General features: G+C 39.3%; 1 protein-coding gene across 1 annotated transcript in view; it reads right to left on the bottom strand.

Annotated features, from left to right (window-relative positions):
• Plekha5 (pleckstrin homology domain containing A5) overlaps positions 1-10,262 on the bottom strand; it is a 211,703-nt gene extending 201,441 nt beyond the window's left edge. The window contains exon 1 of the mRNA XM_010616198.3: positions 10,205-10,262. The gene's annotated coding sequence lies outside the window, so the exon portion shown is untranslated. The remainder of the gene's footprint in view (positions 1-10,204) is intronic.
• Between the last annotated feature and the right edge of the window lie 1,919 nt (positions 10,263-12,181).

Raw genomic sequence — 12,181 nt, 5'->3', positions numbered from 1 at the left:
TCTCAAAAATTTTTGCCATACTGTGCTATTTCACTGTTTCAAATTTTAAGTTCAACAGTTTTATACTGCATATTGAATAAAATGGGTATTGAGCATACCTTCAACCAACGTCTGTAAAAGCTGTTGAAATTAAAAGCTGTTGAAATTAACTCAGTATATAGACTAAAGCCAAATTTTCACATCAGAAGCAACTCCTCTTTTGGAGGGAACCAAGATTATTTTTAAAAAATTCTGTGTGTGAAGAATCTGAGCCTGGAAGGGGTGGGGAGGAGCTGGCCCACGTGGACTGCAGCATCACCCAGCCACTTCCAAAGTGGGGAGGAACCTGTGCCCTGCCACAGAAGCACATGGAGGTTTCTAGCACAGTGACGCCCCACTGCCACTCGTACTAAACTGCTGTCCCTTCCGCTACTCAGGACACTTAGCCCAGGACAGCTTCTATGCTTTCTTCCTCAGAGTTCGATACTTCCTCTTCATTTTCCGAGGTCCAACCCTGAGCCAACCATGTTTTTCAAGTGCTCCCTCCGCAATGGAAGCCAAGAGCTTCCTTGAGGACCACTGCAGTGCCGTTTCTTGTGTCATTTTACACATGTTCAGATTCACTGTCTTCCTGGCTGTCAGTGCTCTGCTTACCCTACCAGGGAAACGCAGGAGACCTCCAGTTCACCAGTCCTTCACCTGCTGACTTGCTATGGTGAGCTAGGCCTTCCTCTAACCAGGTTTCCAAGGAGCTTGCTGACACTGGTGCCTCGGCTCCTGCTAAGAAGTCTACTGAGGACCAGTGGGCCAGTGCGTACCCCAGGAACGGACTTGTGATTGGAAGTGGACTAAGTCCTTGTCCAAGATGTTTTTATTTGGAACTAGAAGAGGAACCTTACATTGTGGATTAAAGAGCTACAAGAGTGAATTAGAGTGGGCAATCATTTTCTGGCTAGAAAGAAGTTTTCTGTGAAAAAAAAAAAAGACGAGGAAGTCTCTTCAAGAATTCATTTGTCACTTGTGCAATTAATGTGGAAAATGAAGTTTCCTTACTGCTTATACTAATTGGCTTTGGGTAACTGACATTCGTACCATTAAGAGCCCTGGCTAGGTGAAAAGGGAAAAGGCAAAAGACTTTGGCTTTAAAAAAGAAAAAGAAAGAAAGACTTGGCTTGCTCGTGATCTGTTCTGGGCCTTCATTTCTCAACATCTAACTTGCCCATCACACACCAGGCACTGGTTAAGATGATTATGAGCCCATCTCTGCCTCACTCAGAAAGCTCACAACACAGAGTCTGTTGGATACTTCTGAAGTTATTGACAACCTCAGAAAATTCTCAGCCTGGAACAGTTCCGAATGCTTGTAATCCCAGAACTCAGGAGGCTGAGGCAGGAGGATCGCAAGTTCAAGTCCAGCCTGGGCCACATAGTGGATTCAAGGCCAGCTTGAACCACATATCAAGACCTAATCTCAAAAACGCTAAAAAGTAAAATAAACTAACAATCTCAGGTAGCTCACAGACTAATCCTAAGTGGCCAGAGAGTTCCCTGTGGTTCCTTCTGCACCTCCCAAAGGCCACATGCTCTTCCTCTCAACTTTCTACCCACCCTGCTGATTTCAGCTTCAAGATCTGGCCTATGTTGGCATTATCCATGATGCTACTCAAAACAACAAACTTCACCATTTCCTTGTTTTCCTAACTTCAGCTCATGCCTGAGCTGTGCAAGTTCTTTAAGGGAAAAGGGGTGGTCAGTGGTGAGATCTGAGTGTCAGCTTCTCCCAAGAGGCCTTACAGGTCCCGGTAACATCTCGGTTTTGTCATGGATCAGGCCATACAATCACAGCTCTGAATAGATCGTATCTGTCTCTCAGGAAAGAATCACACAAACGAGACACAGCTGATTCACTAATTCATATAACGACAAATAAATGTCCTATGGACAGAAATTAAAACTTCACAAAGAGGCAAACAGTAACATTTCTGAATAACATGCTTATAAAAATTCTTTCATTCAAGCAACAAACACTTATAGAAGATACACTATGACAGAGGCTTAGGCTTGGGAACTGAAAACCCAGCAATGACTAAGATTACTTTTTCTGAAAATTACTTACCATCTGGAGTGTGGGGGGAACCAGTATTAAACAAGTGTTTCTTGATTCGAACATGTACTTTTTAAACATATTAATGTTTATTTAATATAGTCATGTCTCTCTTGTTTCTTCCCTAAAAAGCTGTCATCAAATCAATGGTTTAACTTACGAATTACTGGCAGCTTAAAAGAAATATGGTCACTACACATTTAAATACTTAATCATAATCTTGTTAAGTGCTAAGAAGGGGACTATAATGCAGGTAGAACTTACTCTTCAGGGGACACTGTCAGTCAGCCCTTCACAATCTCAAAACAGTGACGAGGAGGATGCTTTCCCAGGGCGAGGCCAGATGATGTCTCCTCCCTTCAGGCCGCAGTGGCTCTCCTCCCTGAGCCACAGCCCAGATCCTTACATCAACCGATGAGCGCGCACACACACACACATGCGGCCCTGCACTTCTCTGATTTCACTTCCTTTTCTTCACACTCACTTATGACTCCTCTCCTGAGCTTCCATATTCTGGCTCTATCTCCCTTACAGCGCCTACATATTCTTTGCAACTATAAAAGATATTTATTGTTACTTTGTCTGATATTCTGTCCTCCACACCCACTCCACAGGAATGCAAGGTTTTTTGGTCTATTTTGTTTACTGATGTACATTATCTGTCTTCACTGAGGCCCGTGACTTGAAGAGAACGGAAGGAAGGGGGGCACATGTGTGAACGATTAATTGGAAGGCCCACCTGCTGCTGAGATAATCACCAGAAGCAGTCATGCCTCATTCCCTGCTGCATGGTACAGAGCAATTTCTGTCATGGTGTTCTCCCTCCATACCACGTGAGCACCGACCCCAGCTTTCTTTAGCTGTGGCTCTGTTGTGGGCCACTCAAGACCAGGATGCTGTTTATCTCTCATGTGACTTGGCACTGCTCTATTCTAATCCACTCTGTGGGGTTCAGACCTTAACTTCTTTATGTTTCTAAGAAGGTTTCACCCAGCCACCCTCACACTGGACCAAGACCTCTCAATATATGTAGTCAAAACACTACTTTATACTTCATACATGTATCACAGTCCACAACAGACTTCTTATTGTACTTACTTTTCCCACTAATTCAACTATAGGCTCACTACAAGTAGGGACTGTGTCTGTTTCATTATTAAGCCTACAGTACTTGACCCTTAGTAAACAGTTTTTGCTGAATGAATAAGTGATAAATAAGAAAATTCCTACCTTGGATCTCTATATAGGTAGACAGATGGTCACTTAGGTAGATGAGAGCACTTTTTGGGGAAGGAGGAGGTTGCTTTGCTTATTTATGGGAGATGGAGAGAAGATAATGTTGGGAGTCATTTATGAAGGTCAGATTTTAGCCACGTAAAATAATAACATATCCTCTCAAGGTAAGCAGCTCAAAAACAAAACCATCATTAATACGACCACCTAGGGCTCCCCTCCCTGCAGCAACCTAAGCCCTTTGCTGGCCATCATTCTGACAGCCACTGGGAAACAAAGGCTCTGAGTAGCTTCTGACCTCTTTGTGTCTGCCAACCTCCTTGCTCAGCAAGACTTTTAAGGTCTGTCAACTCCTCTTTAGTATCTTTGATCAATGGCCACCTCCCTTTCCATTCTGCTGTCACCAACTTGGCTTGAGCAACCAACTCCCAAACTGTGGCAGAGCGCTGAGCACTCTGACTCCAAATTTGCCACAGTCTGACTCAAGATGCCTACACTGAAATCTCTCAAAATGTAATAAACACTATTCCAAACCAAATCAAACCCAAACTGAAATGGTAGGCCTAGGAAAAAAACATCCCTGCCTCACACTTGGTGCCTAGTCATCATGTCTCCAAACAGCATTCTTAAATTTACCTATCAAACATCATTTTCCACATTAACACTACCAGAACAGCAGTTATCAGTACTGATCAGACACTACATTTGTTTCCCCCATGAATTCAGCCTACTATTGTAGTCCTATCAGTCCATCTGATTTTATATGTAAACCCCAGCCTAGTTCAGCCCCCTCTTTAAGCCTCTTGAGGACAGCCTCACCTAATTCTCTCAACCTTCCTGCAAATTCTTATGACAGCAACTGATAGAAACTAGTACCATTTTCTACACTATTAACTCCGACTTATACACATACATGTAACTTTTCACCAACTTACTGTCACAGACAAATGAAAAGGTCACAAGAGAAGATTTGTCAACAAATGCTAGGACACTTTTTTTATAGGACAGAGAAAGACAGAATTCGAGGATGTTTATACCAAGCCAGTCTACAGTACCTCCAACTCTATGACTCTTTCAACCTTTTGTCTTCTCTTCACCTCCTCCCTCTTACTAAGGATACAACTTTGAGAATTAGAGAAAACAAACTAAGGGGTCTGTCTATCCAGATCAGGGGGAGTGGGGAAAATCCCTTGAGAAATCCCAAGTGTTCTCACAACCAATCGAATTATAGGGACTCGTGTGCGTGTGTGTGTGTGCATGTGTGTATGGATGTGTATGTGTTGCTGATGACTGAACCCTGGGCCTTATTCATGGGCAATGGGAACTCCTTTAGTGCTCTCCTGATAAACGTTCCAAGACTAGGAGCAATATTATTTAGGGAGATAACCACTTATTTAGAAACCATCTACAACTAGAAGCAAAGGATACTGAGCAGACCTAAGTCACAGCCCTGCGGCTAAAAGAAGGGGAACGGAATTCCACAACAAAGTCTACTTATGGCTGGAAATCCATCTTATTTCAACAGTTATTTGTGGTAAACTTTCCTAATCTGTCACAGCACAGTGTACTTAATAAAAGTGTCATTTAAAAAAAATTACATGCTTGTTCCTTTTTTCTTTCTTTTGGTCTTAATATCTGTTTCTCCCACTAGACTACAGACTAAGAAGGTGGTGAACCTGCTGGGTGGTCCCCATTAGATCCCCAGCTCCTAGAACAATGTATGGCATTTACTGAGCACTCCAGTGAAGATAAAGGAATGAAGCAACCACAGAGCCTCTTGAGGGGTTGAGCAAGCTTCTCTTTGAAGGTTCATCCACTAACCCTAACACTACACTTGTGTGAAATACTACACCTCTAATGCTAAGCAACCAACTCATGAAGGGACATATACTGTAGGACCTACTAGTGTACACTGTCCTATATTTTTAGATACAAAGAGATTTTAGACCTTAATATGAGTACTAGCAACTAACAGTAAAGCTTTGTGGCCTACAGAAAATAGATCCTCAGTACAAGATCTCAATGATGAATGTAACTGTACTGTATACCTAAAATGTACCAATAAATTCAATGGGAGAGAGAGAAAAAAAAATAGATCCTTTACCTCTCAGAGCTTCAGCTTCATAAAAAGACTGGAGGAGATAAAAAGACAAAGGTAGATCCTCAGTAAGATCTCAATGATGAATGTAACTGTACTGTATACCTAAAATGTACCAATAAATTCAATGGGAGAGAGAGAAAAAAAAATAGATCCTTTACCTCTCAGAGCTTCAGCTTCATAAAAAGACTGGAGGAGATAAAAAGACAAAGGTAACAAGACAAGACTATTGTGATGATTATATGAGTTCAATCCTATGTTGAAGCGCCTAGCACTAAATAAGTCCATGTTCCCCATACCACACTCCTTTTTAATACACTGCATGATTTTCTGTATATTACCAACTCCTTGAAGGCTGAGATCTGAACATAAAAAAGAAACTGAATGTCTATGAACTGTTCTTAAACATTATATTATTCTAGTAATCAAAATCTGTTATTATTGGGCTGGGAATTTGGCTCAGTGGTCCTACCGCCTGCCTTGCAAGGGCCCAAATTCAATCTCCAGTACCAAAAAAAAAAAAAAAAAAATCTGCTCTCATTGTAATACTAAGCTACAAAACAGTTTTGAATACCAAACAGTTAATATGTTGTAATGGGCTTATAGTACCTATGTTTTGGTTTCCCCCATTTTCATTAATATAATTTAGAACTGTGATAATCTATGAACAAATATATTTTTTTCTAACTCTTGCCACCTTACATGTCTATTTCAGAATCCCTTCATTACAGGTATTCTGGAATTCTCAGCACACATATTAGATTCCAACTATTGAAGACATTGAGGTAAAACTTCATTGGCCAAAAACCAAATGTTGTTTTATTTGCCTAAGAAATAATTCATCTTCAGAATTTAAAATTTAAGAAAAAGGCCATATAAAAATACCTCACAAAATCTGCATGCTATTTTACTACCATGCAAATATTAGTCTGATTCCTAGCCCTGCCACATAAAAAACAATGACCTTTAAATATCTGGAACAAAGTCTCATACTATTCAGAGCACTGTTTTAAGATCTGTTTGGCACTTTAGGTAAACCACTGTAAAGCTCTGAAGCACAAAAGAATAGTCAGTGACACATCCATTTGAAACCATTCTGACCTGTCATTACAGAGCCATTCAGCAGCATTTTCGAGGTGTAGGCAGAAGGCTTTATAACCTCTAAATATAGTAGACTCACTTTATGGGCTACTGTCCTGTACGTAGTAAGAAAACAGAGTTTTTTTTTTCTTTTTTTTTCAGAATATTTTAAAAAGAACAAATCAACAAAAAAAATTACAGGAAATACATTAATTAGAAATAGAAAATGAAATATTTAAAGCTATGCTTAGTAAGTTACGAAATTTGCTAATAACAATTCCCAGTATTATCCCTGAACATAAAGTTTTATATTTTAAATAGCAGCATGGAAACCCAACAATCAAATTCAAACTGTGTGTATGTATTTTCACATACAACACAAAAATAATTTAGAGATAAGTTAGCTTAAGATGCATGCAAATTAGTTTTTCCCATGAAAAATTAAAGTATCGCAATTAAATATGTGTCCTAAGACTTTCATGTATTACCTCTGTTTTGGCCAGTAGATGCAAAGTAAAATTATCTATCTTGTTACCTAATTGTGGACTTATATTAAAGAACCAGTTTTTAAGTGTGTAAAGTAAATCGATCATCTAATTGAACTTTATACATCTAACTGAACTTACTCTAAGACCATACTCAGGTCTTTTGTTGACTTTAAAACTATTATTGGTTTCCATAAAGCTCTGCAGGGAAGATACAACACAAACACTTCACAAGGAAATGTTAAACACAAAAGGCAGCAACAGATGAAGTGCACACAACTCTGGCACTGCATACTTTGCTTCTCTGCAGTTATCTATACAAAGTCTAAAGAAGAAGATTAAAATAATTTAGCTCGATAAGAAAGCTAAGTAGATTTCCATCTTTCCCACATCATCTCCTCTCGGCACTGCAAATTAATTCATCATTTTCTAGAATATTATAAATTCCCAGAACAGAATAAAACTGAAACAAAGTTATAAATGGGATGATATTTAGAAGCTGATTTTCCAACCAGTCTACTATGAAGATGTGAAGTCTGAGCTCCAAAGTTGTAAGAAGGCCAAGAACACAGTTCAGCTTTTATGTCTCCCCCATTACGATGTTTTCCTCAGGACCCATGAAAATGCAACCATCAATACTAAAATATTCTCCAAATAGAAATTCTACTTGGGACTGCACTATTTTCAGGAAAGAATAATCTGAGAGTCCCAGGTATTTCACTTGAGAACCAAAGCAGCAACAACTGAAGTTATTTAAATCTCTGTTACTTTGGGAGCCTTCCAGAAAACAAGATTGGGACTGGCCACAGGACCAGCACGTCTTTTATGGGCCTTTGGTATTCCCATGTGACCAAAGTCTACCCCCTGCCCACTCTACTACCTTCTTTTCTTATAAGATCAATAACCTCTTTCCTTCGTCTAAGAAAGAAACAACAAATGAAGAGTCCACCATTAATCACTTTCTTGGTTCAGACCACTGTCGTTTCTCCTGTGGTGAATATTCTAAATATAGTTCACACTCCTACTGCTTCTCATTGTGCTATCTTTGCAGAATATAAGTTCCAAAGGTGTGTTTCTGTCGTTTTATTATGTGGTGGCACAATGGAAGCAATAATTCTCTTAACTACTTCCCTGGTTAAAATGAGATCCAGACTTGATACTACATGGGCAAACACTCCGTAAAGTTTTAAGATAAAAGTGGTGCATCTATCATATTAGAATGATAAGTGTAGAGTTTCTAGGAAACAATAGTCCGAATTAGGGATTTAACTAATCTCTAAAGAAACTATTCTTATGACACATCCCAGAATGGCAAAGCAGTAGCATCTCATATTCAGCAAATCCTGTATTTTTAAACGGCTAGTTTGCTTAAAAGAAGTTTAATTAGTGAAATTTCCACACTTAATTACTTTCATAGTATAACTGTATTGCTACTTTTGGATAACAGTAGCCATTAATACTACTTGATTAAAACCCACCAGTTTAAAACTATTTTAGAGTAAAATTATCACAGATTTCTTAAAATTGTCCTAACTTTCCTAAGCAACTTAAACACGATGCTCAAAATGCTAATTTGTTGTTAAAACAAAAGAAAAATCCAATCAAAATAGTGAGTAAACAAACAACTGAGTTTCAAACAGCTCAGTTGCAAATTTAAACATACATACTAGGCCTACATAAAATAACATTTTGTATTCTCAAAAAAAAAAAAATCATTCAACAATGTATACATCCACAGAAATTTAAATAAAGATGCAAAGGGCTACCCATTCTTGTAAGACACCTACGCTTAATGTACAACAGTCAAAACTTCATTGAATGAGGAAAAAAAGAAAAAAGGTTTTTCTTTAGAATACCAATATTACATCGCAAAAGGGAAAACAATCCCTTTCATGGAAACACAAACTCATTTTAATTCAAGATGAAAACAATCACTAGAAAAATACTTGATGACTGCACTTTACTTCATTTTTCAGGGCATGGACCAATCTCCAAATAAGAAATTGAACAACCACAAAAATCCAGAGAAGGAACACACCAAAACAATACTGCATTCCTGTTTCTCACTTCTGCTGTCTCTAATTTGGCATCCAAAGGCAACCATTCCCAATACCTATAAATATACGATGACATTTTATATAAATATCCTTTCTAAAAAGCTTAAAGAATCATACAAGTAATTATCATTTAGTAGAACTAAGCATGATCACTTGGTAAAATGTCAGTTGGTAAATATAACTTACAAGGCCCAATGAAATAAATGTACTTTCAGCTAGGCATGTTATTATTAATAATCTACCAAACTCTTTACCAAATCTTGTATTTCAACATTCTCCAGACTCAGTTCCTTAAAATTATACCAAACAATTTTAAACAACAACAACAAATAAGCTCTTAAACAGTTTCTAACTTACAACAAAGACAAGAAAAACTCATCTGTGTTTTCTCTTGGGAGATTACATCTTTTCCTATATATTGACTTCCAGCACTGTATCTTTCTCTACTACCAAGTTACACTGGAATAGAAATTAGTTCAATCAATAGAACTGGTTTTAAGGTTAGCAGTATCTAGTCATCTTTCCTTTTAAGTTCTACTAAAAGCCTTTTACTCAAACACAAGCACAATAGTGAAGGACAATCACTTAGATACATTTAAATAAACTGAAGTAAAATTACAAACTGATCCAACAAATGCTTGTAGAATATTCACCACTTATTGCCGTTTGTTTTTACTTTCAGCTTTGTCAATGATCATCAGATTGTACCTTTACATCACTTTTGCTACTTATTAACAGCTCTGGTCAGAATACACATAAACAGAATTCACTTTAAAAAAAAAAAGATGGTAACATAATTCAGAGATTTTCATTTGTTTAATCTGTCAGTAAAATAATGAAGGAACAAAATGTTGTCACATAGCTAAAGACAAAAAACTGTAAGGCTCCACCCAGGAATATATAAAGAGGTAACAAAACTAAATGTGGCCGTACGTGATCTAATGTTAAAATCAGTGAACCAAGGAATACACACAAAGGCAAATAACCTAAGAAAACTAAGAATGCCATTTTTATCTCTCTGAAGTCTAACACTACATAAAATAAAGTCTATATCATATATGATAAACCTTAAGAAATCATAACCCTGACTGGACATACAGTACAACCATTCAACCAAAGTGTAATCACAGCATTTCAATTATCGAAGGAAAAAAATGTAGAAACTCACTTTATATAGTATCTTGCACCTTCAAAAGTATATGCTTCTTCCCAGCCAGTAGGCAAATCTAAAAAACACATTATAATCGCAATTAGTATTACTTCAATGGGAGAACAAAATAAGTTTCAATCCATTTTAAGTATTTTCATGATTAGCTATTTTCATTTAAGTAGGTTTCTAACTAAAAAAACTGGGTTGGTCAGAAAACTAACAGCAGATACATCATTTTGTGAAAGATTGCAATTAAAATTTAAAACTACCTCAAAAGTACCAACAGTATTAGAGATTACAGTTTCTGACATGATCGATACCCTGTAATGATCAGCGTGGAGAGGAGCTATGCTCTGGTACCTAAAAAAAAAAGCAAAGGATTTTCTTAATTCCAAGTAAAATACCTATCAATTTTGGCAAAACCCCCAAATTGTGCGTAACAGGCAACATCTGCCTGTCTCTTCAAGATATACTGTGTCTATTTAGGATATTCTTTTTCAGCTACACAAATCCATCTAGGATGTGCCAAAGATGCAAAGGAAGAGCTTCTAAGTACTTAATTAGTGGAAAAGAAACCTGACAATGCACACTTCCATGGGTGTGTTTCCGTGCCCTTGAAATGAAGGCTCAAGTAATAAACTTGGGAATGGGTGAGGTGAACAACGGCATCTTTCTGTGCTACATATTACTTTAAATGACAAGTGGTTCGGATTTAATCATTAATACCTCTCCCAAAGAAGCCACTGATGCGTGCACAAAATCAGAGTCCAAGCAAAGTAAACCAAACCAGAAAATAAATAAATAAATAAATCTGTGAAAGCAATCAGAGCATCAAAATTTTCTGTTGCATTTATGTTATCAAATCTTTAAGTGTAATTAAGGCACATTTCTAACCAAAAATAAGCATGAAATAACTCCACAAGATGATCAGGTTAAATAATATTAATGCCATATTGCCTTCTATGAAATAAATTTGTTACTGTCCATAAAAGCAATGAGGCCATCGAAGTTGAAATATGATTGCAAAACAGCAAAAAGGGACACTGAAGCCAAAGACCGCACAGGGGAGCTAAGAAATATGACGGTGTATTAGTCAGAAGTGCCCGAAAAATGTAACCTCATCTTGCTTGCTATACCAGCCTTCCCTTTCCTCCTCCACTTTTGTGCAAATTTGGACACATTAGTCATTTCAACGAACTCCAGCGTTTAATAGAAAAGACAGGTTTGTTCAACATCCTGGCAACTTTGAGAGCCTCACAGAATCTCAGAGTTGAGAGAAAAGTACCCAGGAGGGAAGCTCCGTAGGACTGCTCCAACCCTCCTCACCTTCCCACCCAAAGTGTTCTCAAGCCTTCCCAATCACTAGAAACACAGGCAGGCCAGTTAAGAGAACACATGTTACATTTCAGACAAACAAGTTCCACGAATGTAAACAAAGACTGACAAAAGAAAGCCAGACCAGCACAGAAATGACAGGGAGCCCTGCCTTCTCCAGCCCAACTCACGGTTGGCATTCAAGCGCGCCACCAACGCCAACCAGGGAGACGCGTCTCCTCGCCGACCCCCCGCAACCGGGGGCTCCATGCCCACACCCGGGACACCCCCTCGCTCGCCCACCGCCTCCTGGCGCTGTGCAACCTCGCTGCCGCTGCCGCTGCCGGGGACCCTGAATCTGGATCGTGGCTGCGATTGCCTCCTCCGGCTCCGGCTACTCCTCCGGCAGCAAGCAGGGGACGCGCCAGGCGCTCCCCGAGCCGTTCCCTGTCACCCCCGAAGTGCTCTCCTCCACCGCCAGCCACCTACCCACAAGTCCCACCTGGGAGGAGGAGGAGGCGGCGGCGGAAGCAGCCCGGTGGGAGGACGTGGATACCCGGCGGCGCGGCCAGGCGGGGTCCCGGGTGCAGGAGCAGAGTGGGTAAGGACTTCGCAAAGGGGGAGGCGGGGGGAAACTCGGGACAGATCGCGGGGTTCGGCGAGAGGGGCGTCGGCCCTCCT

This window comes from Fukomys damarensis, unplaced genomic scaffold (genome assembly GCF_012274545.1).
Source record: "Fukomys damarensis isolate Sample0158 unplaced genomic scaffold, DMR_v1.0_HiC HiC_scaffold_19, whole genome shotgun sequence".
Taxonomy (NCBI): domain Eukaryota; kingdom Metazoa; phylum Chordata; class Mammalia; order Rodentia; family Bathyergidae; genus Fukomys; species Fukomys damarensis.
Note: the sequence above shows the minus strand (reverse complement) of the source record. Positions and strands in the feature narration are given on the sequence as shown.